General features: G+C 42.2%; 1 long non-coding RNA gene across 2 annotated transcripts; it reads right to left on the reverse strand.

Moving 5' to 3' along the window:
* Positions 1-6,332: 6,332 nt before the first annotated feature.
* Positions 6,333-9,587, reverse strand: LOC116077851. Of its 2 annotated transcripts, none has more exons than XR_004113355.1 (2): positions 9,485-9,587; positions 6,333-7,621 (listed from the first exon to the last, which is right to left on the reverse strand). It is a non-coding gene; the product is annotated as an uncharacterized LOC116077851 (long non-coding RNA). The 2 variants fall into 2 exon arrangements; XR_004113354.1 differs by having other exon boundaries at positions 9,479-9,581.
* Positions 9,588-10,172: the final 585 nt, after the last annotated feature.

The following is a 10,172-nucleotide window of genomic DNA, read 5'->3' on the forward strand; positions in this document are numbered from 1 at the left end:
TCTTCTTCTTCTTCTTCTTCTTCTTCTTCTTCCTCTTTCTCCTCCTCAACCTCTTCCTTCTCTATCTTCACCTCTCCCTCCTCTTCTTCGTCCTCTTTTTCTTCTTCTTTTCAGTAGAAATTTCTTTAAGCATATTTCAAGTAGCATTTGGGCTAGTCCTAAGACCAGACTAAGACTGAGCCTGCACCTTGGGACATCAGGCCTAGTTGATTGATGAATATGGTCACCTGCATTGTGACTCTCTATGGACCCCATGATTCTATTTCCTAACCCAATGTATTCTAGCATAAAATTCTTCATGGGGGAAGAGTAACATCAAAGACATAGACAAGTCCTGCAGGATTAACTGAAGTTCTAGACTTCAGGGGAAGAATGGGTCTGGAAACTGGCATGTAAGGGTGATTTAAATAAATGTCATATGAGGCTGGCATACCACTGTCCATGATGCCACTTGACCCTCACTGGAAGCTATGAGATAGTCTGGAATGATCATAATTCTCCCTTATCAATCTTAGTATAAAACCAAATACTTTCGTATTCACAAGATAGAGCAACTGTGCCTTTCCCATTTGATACTGTATAATTGAAATGGCTAAACTGAGCAGCTGAGAGCAGTCCTTGAGAGATAAGGGCTGTAAGGGATTCTAATGCATGCAGCCCTTCAGTCATCAAGATAATGGATCCTTCCCTCACTCTATACCAAGGAGCAGAGATAAGTCTCAGGCTCGGGATAGATGAGGTGGCAGAAATTGGTACCCCAAGTCCACATGTATTAGGTGCTATTGCCTAAATACCTGACTTGTTTTGTCCTGTGAGGTTTACAGGAAATGCTTCCCAGGACACATTACCAAATTCCCTCCACTCTCTAAAGCACTGATTTGTGATTTTGAGAACAAGAACATCAAACATCAGAGAAGTTAAAGGTAGATATTTGTATTGGTTATGGTGCTGTACACCTCTAATCTCAGCACTTGGGAGGCAGGGGAGGAAGGATCAGGAGTACAAGGCTAGCCTAGGCTACATATCAAATTGGAGGTTAAGGTGGGCAGCAGGAGACCCTTGGTCAAACAACATCAAGATATCAACGTTACTAGATGGCACAGTCACACTGAGCTGTAAATATAAAGAGCTCTGATGCTCTGCCTCCTTTTACATCTTACAAGGTCACAGCTCAGAAGAAGATTTCAGAATAAGCTCTGTCTGACTCATAGGGGTTTTCTGAAGCCAATGACTCTTAAGAGAGTCACTAGCATACTACACTTAATGAAAACATCAAGTCATTTAGACTGAATTATGTGTGCACTTCAAATGTTGGGAATAGAGACATAGTAGAAATAAAATACGTTGCACTCCTTTATTGACACATTAGTTCTTAGTGTATCTATATACAGTAGTTCAACTTTACTACTCTTGTTTACTCATTCATAAATTATCAGGTATTTGGACTCGTTATAAGGGCCAACACTGGAAACTGGTGATGGGGTGGCAGGCAAGTCAACATCCTGCTTCGATTTATGCTCTTAGAGAATATCCTGCTAGGAATGAAGAAAAGGAAAGTATTTCATAGCTCCCTTTGTCTACACTTCTTTGAGCATGCCAAAGACTGATCTGATTGGTGGATTTTTCTAGGAAATGAATTCTGCTGTCATATTGATCTTAGCCCAATACGTTCTTGACTTTGTTTAGCGTCGTTCACTACAAGCAGATTCATGATGAAAGATCCACTGTGGATAGCCTCTGATAAAGATGAAACCAGTGAATCACTACATAGCCCTGAAATTCACTCTGTGCCTGAGCCTGTGCTGATTAAACCCTCCTCTTGAAGCTATTGAGTCTCAGAGTCAGAAGGGCTGCTTGAAATAAAGAAACCAAACAACAGCCAAATTATAGATTAAATAGAAGAAATGGAGATTTCTTTAAGAGTCAAACCTGTCAATTTAAATGAAAGAATTACTATCAAGGAAAAAAGAATGTCATAAATGATAAATAATAGACATATTCCTATTATGCTAGCTGTATAAAATGTGAAAAAATGTCTCAAAAATGTTATCTGGTTAAAAAAGTATTATGTAGGACTGGGTTTTCTCTGTGAATAACATTTAACACCAAGAAAACAAAGCAGTTTCTAAGTTGAAGAGAAAAAAGTATTAACTAACAATATTATACCCAGCTAAGGTATTCCCAAAAAAAAGATAATAAGCAGTCATTCTTACACATGAGAGAATTTAGGAATTACTGTATTTTGGTTTCTTACAAACTAGCATGCTCACTTGATGAGTGTTATTCTTGCCTCTGAGGAGAGTCTAGACTTACCAAGTGGGTACCATTCCAGGATCTAAGATTTGTTGAACCTCACAAAACTGTGCTGCATAGTAAAGAAAACCTTGGATCAACATCTAGTTCTACCATCAACCTTACCTGTGTTCCTCACCTGTGTTCTTCAGTTTGTTGTATCTAATTAATAAGGCTACTCTGACTGTGAACATTCTGAACACCATGAATGAGATAACTGGAAAATGCCCAAAGAATGAGATCATCTTTTCCCCCCATCAAATTCTGCTTCTCACTTTGGTGCTGTTTTTTGATAACATTTTGTTATTCAGTGGTGGAGTTTGGGACATTTCACAGTAGGAAATCTCTCTAGTCAGTCTGCAGGTTAGTTAAGGCTTTTGTTAAAGGCTTATTCAACTGAGGACTCCTGCTAACAATGCTACCATTAACCTTGAATACGACTGGGCAGCCATGCTGGGACTTGGCTGGCCCCTAGCAGCTTAATTGTGAACAGGGGGTTCCCCTAAAGCTATGGCACCACTTCAGGTTGGCAGACTTCATGTACTGGTAAGAGCTTAGAGAGAACATTCAGAGAAAGGACTCTGGCACCACGGCTCTTTACCTTCCTTGGATGGGGAAACATGACAGATCTACTGCCCGGGTGTGTTATTCCTTCTGTCATACTGGCAATAGAATAGAAATTATCACCGCCTCAACAGCAGCAGGCTCCCATGAAAGAAGAAGTATGCAAGGTGTGGTTGCTGTTCTCTGGGCACCCATGACATAGTGTGGTCCTGCGTGTTTGTGTATGTATCTATGTGACTGTGTATGCAGGTAGGTTTGTATGTATATGTGCATGTGTGTAGAGGTAAGAGATCATGCCTCAGATGCCAGCCACTCTGATTCTTCAGGAAGGAGCACTTTCTACACTGCCCAATGTGTGCCTGCCTCTCTCAACATGCATCTGCTTCTTAAAGTCTGAGGGGGTGCAATTCCTGCTTGCTAAATAGGGAGCTAATTAATGCCAAGGAAGGGAAATGCCATGTGAAAGTTCAAGGTAGCGCCACATGGGATGTGGGATTTATGTTGGCCCTGTACACTGGATAGAAATGAGGACCATAGCCACTCATATGAATTCCCAGCAAATTGTCTGGCCATACCTTACCTTGGAACTCCTCTGCCTTACCCATCAAATGAGAGAAGGAATACGGTCATTTTACAGTCTTCCTGGGGACTGGGGACAGTTTTTTTGTTTGACTTAAAGTCTCTTTCAATCCATAGAGACCCTCCCTTTAAAACTATCACCTGTTGTAGTCAAACTAGTCGTCCCTGAAGTGATGGCCTCGAAGCATGCTCCCCTCCTCAGCTCTCACTGGAGCCAGTGTTCAAATCTTAAACCCATCCACTCATTTAATGAGCCCCCCTTATGTCTGTGTACGGTGCTGGGTAAGATGCTCCGGCTTAGTCTCCACCCTCAGGAGGCTTGAAAACAGGGGAATTTGTGTTGATTTTCTCAGCCTCTTTCCTAGATCTTTCTTCACTGTTGTAATTACTGGAGGAAGCAATGGAGCTGGGATACAAGAGCTTCTTATATAGAATGCCTCCAGTTAAGGTCAGTAAGTTCCATTCTGTGTCTGAAGCCAGAAGCACAGCTCACTCCTTTCTGCCCTCAAAACTCCAATTTGCCTTCTCATGACGTTGTCTTTAGTATGTGGCCAAGTAGAACAGGCTGGACCTCCTTTGCTTTCATGGATCACCTTTCCATGTGGATCTTCCCAACCTCATAAAGAGGGGACTATGATGAGAGGGTCTGTAGAGATATGGAATGGTGGTGTGTGGCAGAAATACAGGGGTAAGCACTTGGCTCCAGCTCCTCTTCTGGGTACTCTCACTCCTGGGGCCACAAGAGTGTATTTGCCCCTTCCATTCCTTCAGAACAAGTCTTGACATTTCTTATCTAATAGGTCAGATTCCTTGTTTCTACTATAATGCTGAGCCAGTATTTAATCATTCTAATTTCTCAAGGGTCCTATCAAAAGCATCTTTACAGTTAGGACAAGAAATCTTTCCAAACCCCACACATCTTCCATCTCTGTTTTCTAAGACAAAACAAAATTATCTGTGTCTTCCCTTTTCTTCAACCCACCTCTACTTCTTTTGTGTGTGTGTGTGTGTGTGTTCAAGGACTTTTATTTCTCACAGAAAGTCAACAGACTTAGGATATCAGGTATTCCCATTTGAAACAGAACTCTTTGGGGGTTTTTTATGTCTATTTCCTAGTTTAAGTGCATTTACAGAATATGGTATAAAGTATTTATTAGTTGGGTACATTATCACCAACAATTTTATCAATGATTTCAGGAGTACCCCAAGCAACAGCCATTCATATTCAGCAGGAGTTGTGGAATGGAGAAAAAGTAGAGTAAAACAGGTAAGGTAACTAGTTAATCACACAGCTAAGAAAATATCCGAGGCTATATCCTTTAGGAAAGCCAGGAGAATGGACTCCAAAGGACTGACATGCTACAATTTTAAGCTCAAGTTAGAATCTCTGTATACTAAGTAACAAGGGACACTCCATGTGTCATCTCTCACTGTCAGTGAGTATGGGGTTTACCCAGGGTAGACTGAGCACAGCAGAGACCTGCAAGCAGCACATGGTGCTTGTGACTGCAGCACCCTTTGCCGAGCTCTGAGTTCCTCTGTACGCTCCGATGATTTGGTTTCCACCTCAACTTCTAATTTAACCACCTCTGTGATATCTTCCTTTTCTTTTTCAAAAGGACTTATTCATTTTATTTATATGAACACACTCTAGCTGTCTGTAAACACATGAGAAGATCTCATTATAGTTGGTTGTGAGCCACCATGTGGTTGCTGGGAATTGAACTCGGGACCTCTGGAAGCGCAATCAGTGCTCTTAACTGACTAAGCTATGTCTCCAGCCCTGTGATATCTTCTTGAACAATGGTGACTTCATCCTGTTTTGTCATCTCTCATGTGATCTCCCAATGGCACAAACTCACATGTTGTATCACCACCGCCATGTAAGTGGATTATGGCCCTAGATTTTTAGCCAATGTCTCTGCTGGCACCTTCTTTGTGTGACAAGCCATTCAGTGATCTATCCCTTAATCTAACTTCTGGAAACCCTGCTTTCTCAACCTCAGAGTCAACACACTGCAATCCCTAAGCCCCACCCAGATGCTCACATAGTCGCCTCATATACTGTTTTACTCTGTCCCTACTCTCTGGATTTGCCTGCCCCTGCTTACGTGTCTGCGTTAAATCCTTTGGACCTGCTGGCTTTATGTGTCTCTTCCTTCTTTCCAAGTGTTCTTCAGATTGTAACCTTGTCTGTCTTTTTCTCTGGTATTCAAAACTCTGGCAATCTATAAAACAGAAGCCAGCACTTGCCTTCTTCAATATTTATGTATCCTGGTCTTGTTGCTCCCAAGTGAGAGTACAACAAGCTCACATAGCCCTTAAAGATATTTAGAAAGGGAGGAGGCACAGGTTTTCAGGTGTATATATATTCATTTCATCCTTTGAGGTCCTGTTTTACTTTGGACTCTGGAAATGTCCCCCACTGCTTGGAAGATGATATCCTAGCCTAGGATCCAGCTGCCTTCACCCTCTGCCCTAATTCTATTTCCAGCCCCACTGGGCCAGCCTCTTCCTCAGCCCTCCATCTTTCTTCCTGACCTCACCGTGACTGGGCCACAGAAGAGCAATACACACTAACGACTACTAATATTTATTTAGGTTAACAGTGTGTGTGTGGACTGCAGCAAGCAATCTCTCTCATTTAATCATCACCAAACAAAGAAAACAAACCAAAACAAAACAAAAGAGAAGCACCCTCCCCTCCCTCCCTCTAGGTCTGAGGTGGGTAAGTGTTTTTTAGAAGGAAGCCACAGAGCGCCTGGCTACTTCCATGGAAACAAAGGCTGTTTTCAAACACCCTTAGGAAACTGTTTCTATCTTGGGCTTTCAATGACCCGGATTGTACATGTGTGGAGGGGGGAAGAAAGAAAGGAGAGAGGGAGAGGAAAAAAATGCCACGGAAGCTCTTCGTTTAATGCATTGGTTAATTAATCAATTAATTTTGGGTTATGCACAGGCACTTTCTTCTCCGAAATGTGGAAAAAGCAAGGCTTTGTGTGTGTCCCGGGAGCACTCTGGGGCTGGAAGGTGCCGTTGCAGGCCCCTGGCATGGCTTTCCATTTTCTCCCCAAGGCCCATCCTTAGGTATTTCAGTGTTGAATAAACAGGCCTGGAGTTGTGTGCCCAGTTCAGGACACCCTGCTGAGAGCATGTCCTTAATACCAACAATGCCACACTTTTATTCCAAACTGACCTCACTGACCCCCAAAAGTTTGTTCCCTCAACTGGGTCTCCTTGGCCCTTTCATTCCCCTGAATTCCCTACACAAAGCCCTTGTCACATCCACAGTCCTCTAGAAACTAAACTGGGATGGGAAGAGAGGGGGAGTGGAAAAGAAGTTGAAAATAGCCAAACCTTGATCCTCCACCTAAAAGAAACTGAAGACATTTGCATGTTAAACCGTCTGCACGGCTCAGCTTCCTCACCCACCCCCACCCTCACTTGAACACATTCTTTTCTAAAATCCTGAGAACTGGGGCCCACATCTCCGTCTGAAGGAGCGACAGGTCAGTGCAGATAAGAGACCCCACTGCGACAAAAGCTCTCCTTTACATCCGTGATTGTCGCAAGTTTTAAGGAAAACATTTACATTCCGAAAGGAAGGCTCTGGCTTTCAGTAGAGGAAAAAGGATACTTGGTCCGGTTGGAGTCGCTTTCCGACCCCTCCCCCAGCTTGTTTGTTTATCTTTGATCTTCAGAGGCAGTATTTCAAGGAAGAACAGCAACACTGGCTGAAAAAAAATGTTTTATGCTTTTTTTTTTTTTGCATCTTTTAATTATCCAGTTCCTCTCTGCCACGCACCCGTCAGGCATGGAAACTCCCGTCGATGCTGAGATGGAGCGACTTCAAAAAGGACTCTGACCTCTGTTTTACTCTTTCTTCAAGCTCAGTGCAATGAGAGTCGCCCAGTAAGAAGCAGCCAAGAGTGCTCAGAGTACAGTTAAGTCTTTCCCTGAGTCTCAAAGAGTCAGAAATGTTCGACGCATTGCTTTATCTCGTTTGCTGAGATAGATTCATTTTAATCTCCCATCATGCATTAGCTCCTACAACCCTTTGACGCCAAGAGTCGCCTCTGAAGACATACAGTGATGATGAGAAACCTTGTGATGTTTTGAGAGTTCATGGGGATATGAATTACGAATTGAAGACATCCTAGCTGGCAGGAAATTCACATGGATTTAACTATTTTAAAGAGAACAAGCGACAGGCAATTAGCATATTCACAACATTGTCGAACAGCCTGCTCTGTTTAGTTCCAAAATATTTTCACCACCTCCAAATAAAATTATATAGCCATCAAAGAATTGATCCCCACTGCTTCTTGTACCAATTCCTTGGCTTTACCAGTCAGGAACTTCCGTGGCTTCACAAGAGTGGCCTTTTCCTGCCCTGATTCATTGACACAGCATGTGTTCTTGAGATTTCTTTTGTGATGTAGAATGTATCTGCATTTCCTTGTTTTATACAGTGCTGTGGTTTAAATCTGAGATTTCCCCTATGAGCCCACCTTTAGACATTTTGGTCTTCAGCTGCTACTGATGTGTTTGCAAGATGGGGCTGGCTAGTAAAGGCATCATTTTGAAGGCTTTGTCTGTTAGCTGTTGACTTGTCTCCTGTCCACCAGAGTGTGAGCCAGCCTCTGCCCCTGTGGTCCCACTGTCGTGATGATCTGCCTAATCCAGGTACCATAGCAAACCCTGGGAACAGTGAGCGCTGTTGGTATCAGCTCCAAACCCAATGACATAATACCTAGGCAACAGTGTGACAATAGGCACATCTATTGTCAAGGCAACTGCCACCATATTCCCAGAATCCACTTGGCTCACCTCCCACCGTCCTGGACTAGCTTCACCTGCTATGTCACTATCCCAATAAAAGAAAGACCCCTCTGACCTCTCTCTCTCTCTCTCTCTCTCTCTCTCTCTCTCTCTCTCTCTCTCTCTCCTCCCCTCTCCTCTCCTTCTCCCCTTCCTTCTTCTCTCTCTCTCCCCCTCCCTCCCTCCTTCTCTCTCTCTCCTTCCCTCTTTCACTGCCACCTTTGTCCTTTTCTCCTACAATAAACCTCAAGTGGAACTGTTTGGACTGGTGTGGTCTGTCTGGAGCCTCACTTCTAACACAACACACACAACAAATCTTCCCTCAAGTTTGTGTGTCACGTAATTAGTCACGATATGCCACATTTTTAAGCATCACCTCTATAGGTGTACTTTCAGACTCAGTCAACCAAAGAGGGATGAAGGCTCAGTCAACCAAAGAGGGAAAATATGTGAAAGATATATCAGCCTTCTTTTATTGTCATGGCTAATAAACAACACTCTGCAATAATTTCATCATCATTTACACTGTGTTATGGATTATAAACCATCTACAAGTGTTCTAGAAACATTCCTCATGGACACCAGGGGATGGACAAAGCATAGTTTGCATTTCCAATTTGTTTTCTGCTTGGGCTCGTTTGTTTCCATGACTGTAAGTGGCGATCTTACGAGTACTCCCATCTAAGTATTTACTTAACTGTTTATTTCCAGTTCTGTTGGCTCCATGTCTAATGAGTGAAAAGTCTGTGTTTTATGGCAATTCTATTTTTAAATTTTGGAGAAACTGCCAAACTGCATCGTATTCCCCCCCTAAACCACCCAGTGCCCTTTAATTTCTATTTTATAAGGTATTAGGGCTTTTAATTGAAGCTTGCTTCGTTCTGTCTTTTCTTGGCATCATGCTACTTTTATTTTTAACCCACATCATTATGTTTTATTTGTGTTTCTCACAGGATATTTGTTGAAAAACTATTGTGAGGGGCTGCAGAGACAGATGATTTAGTGGTTAAAAGCATTGGCTGCTTTTACATAGGACCTGGTTTGGTTCCTTGCACCCAAGGTTGGCCAGCCCACAACTGTCTGTAACTGCAGCTCCAGGGATGTGTTGCTTTCTTCTCAAGTGTACTCTCCATCATCTAGACATTGATATAAACATAAGTAAAAACTTAAAAACAAGATAAAATCTTATAAACCAATATGACACTCTTTTCTAAGAGCTTACGTGAACCTTGGAAAAGGTGTCTCTGTATCCAGAGAAGTAGATTCATGGCTGCTGCCTGAGGCCAGAATGGAAGGAGGTCATGACCTCATAAATGAGTTTGAAGGTCTCGTCTTGGAAGTGTAAAGCAAACATTCCCATTATTTCCCCATTCCAAAGAACAGTTCTGGAATTTTCAGATCAAGAATGTGCTTTTAAAAAAGTATTACATAAAAAAAAAAAACAATGTATTTCATAACTCTGACTCACCTATGACTTGATAGTCATTTTGTATTATGTTGTATCTCTTGATGTCTTTTAATTATTTTGAAATATATTTACACTAATAGCTCTTGAGCATTTATTGTGAGCCAGTGATACAGTGGGCATGGGGGATATAGCCATGGCACAGATCTAACTCCACATCAATGATTACTGGATCCTGGATGGTAGCTTATTCCCATGTGTCAAGTCAAAGTTTCAGCAAAGAAAAAGCTATGTGTTCTATGTTCTGTGTATTTGAAAATACACACTTTCACACTTGAAGGACATTATGCTGGGGAAGCCCCTTTGCCTTAAGCAAACTGAATCTCAACATAAACGGCAAATAAGCTTGATTCTTCACTAGTCAGAAACTGCCAATGAACTCTAACTAGGTCTTTGTTTTAGTCAGGGTTTCTATTCCTGTACAAACATCATGACCAAGAAGCAAGTTGGG

This window comes from Mastomys coucha, unplaced genomic scaffold, assembly GCF_008632895.1.
Source record: "Mastomys coucha isolate ucsf_1 unplaced genomic scaffold, UCSF_Mcou_1 pScaffold5, whole genome shotgun sequence".
Taxonomy (NCBI): Eukaryota; Metazoa; Chordata; class Mammalia; order Rodentia; family Muridae; genus Mastomys; species Mastomys coucha.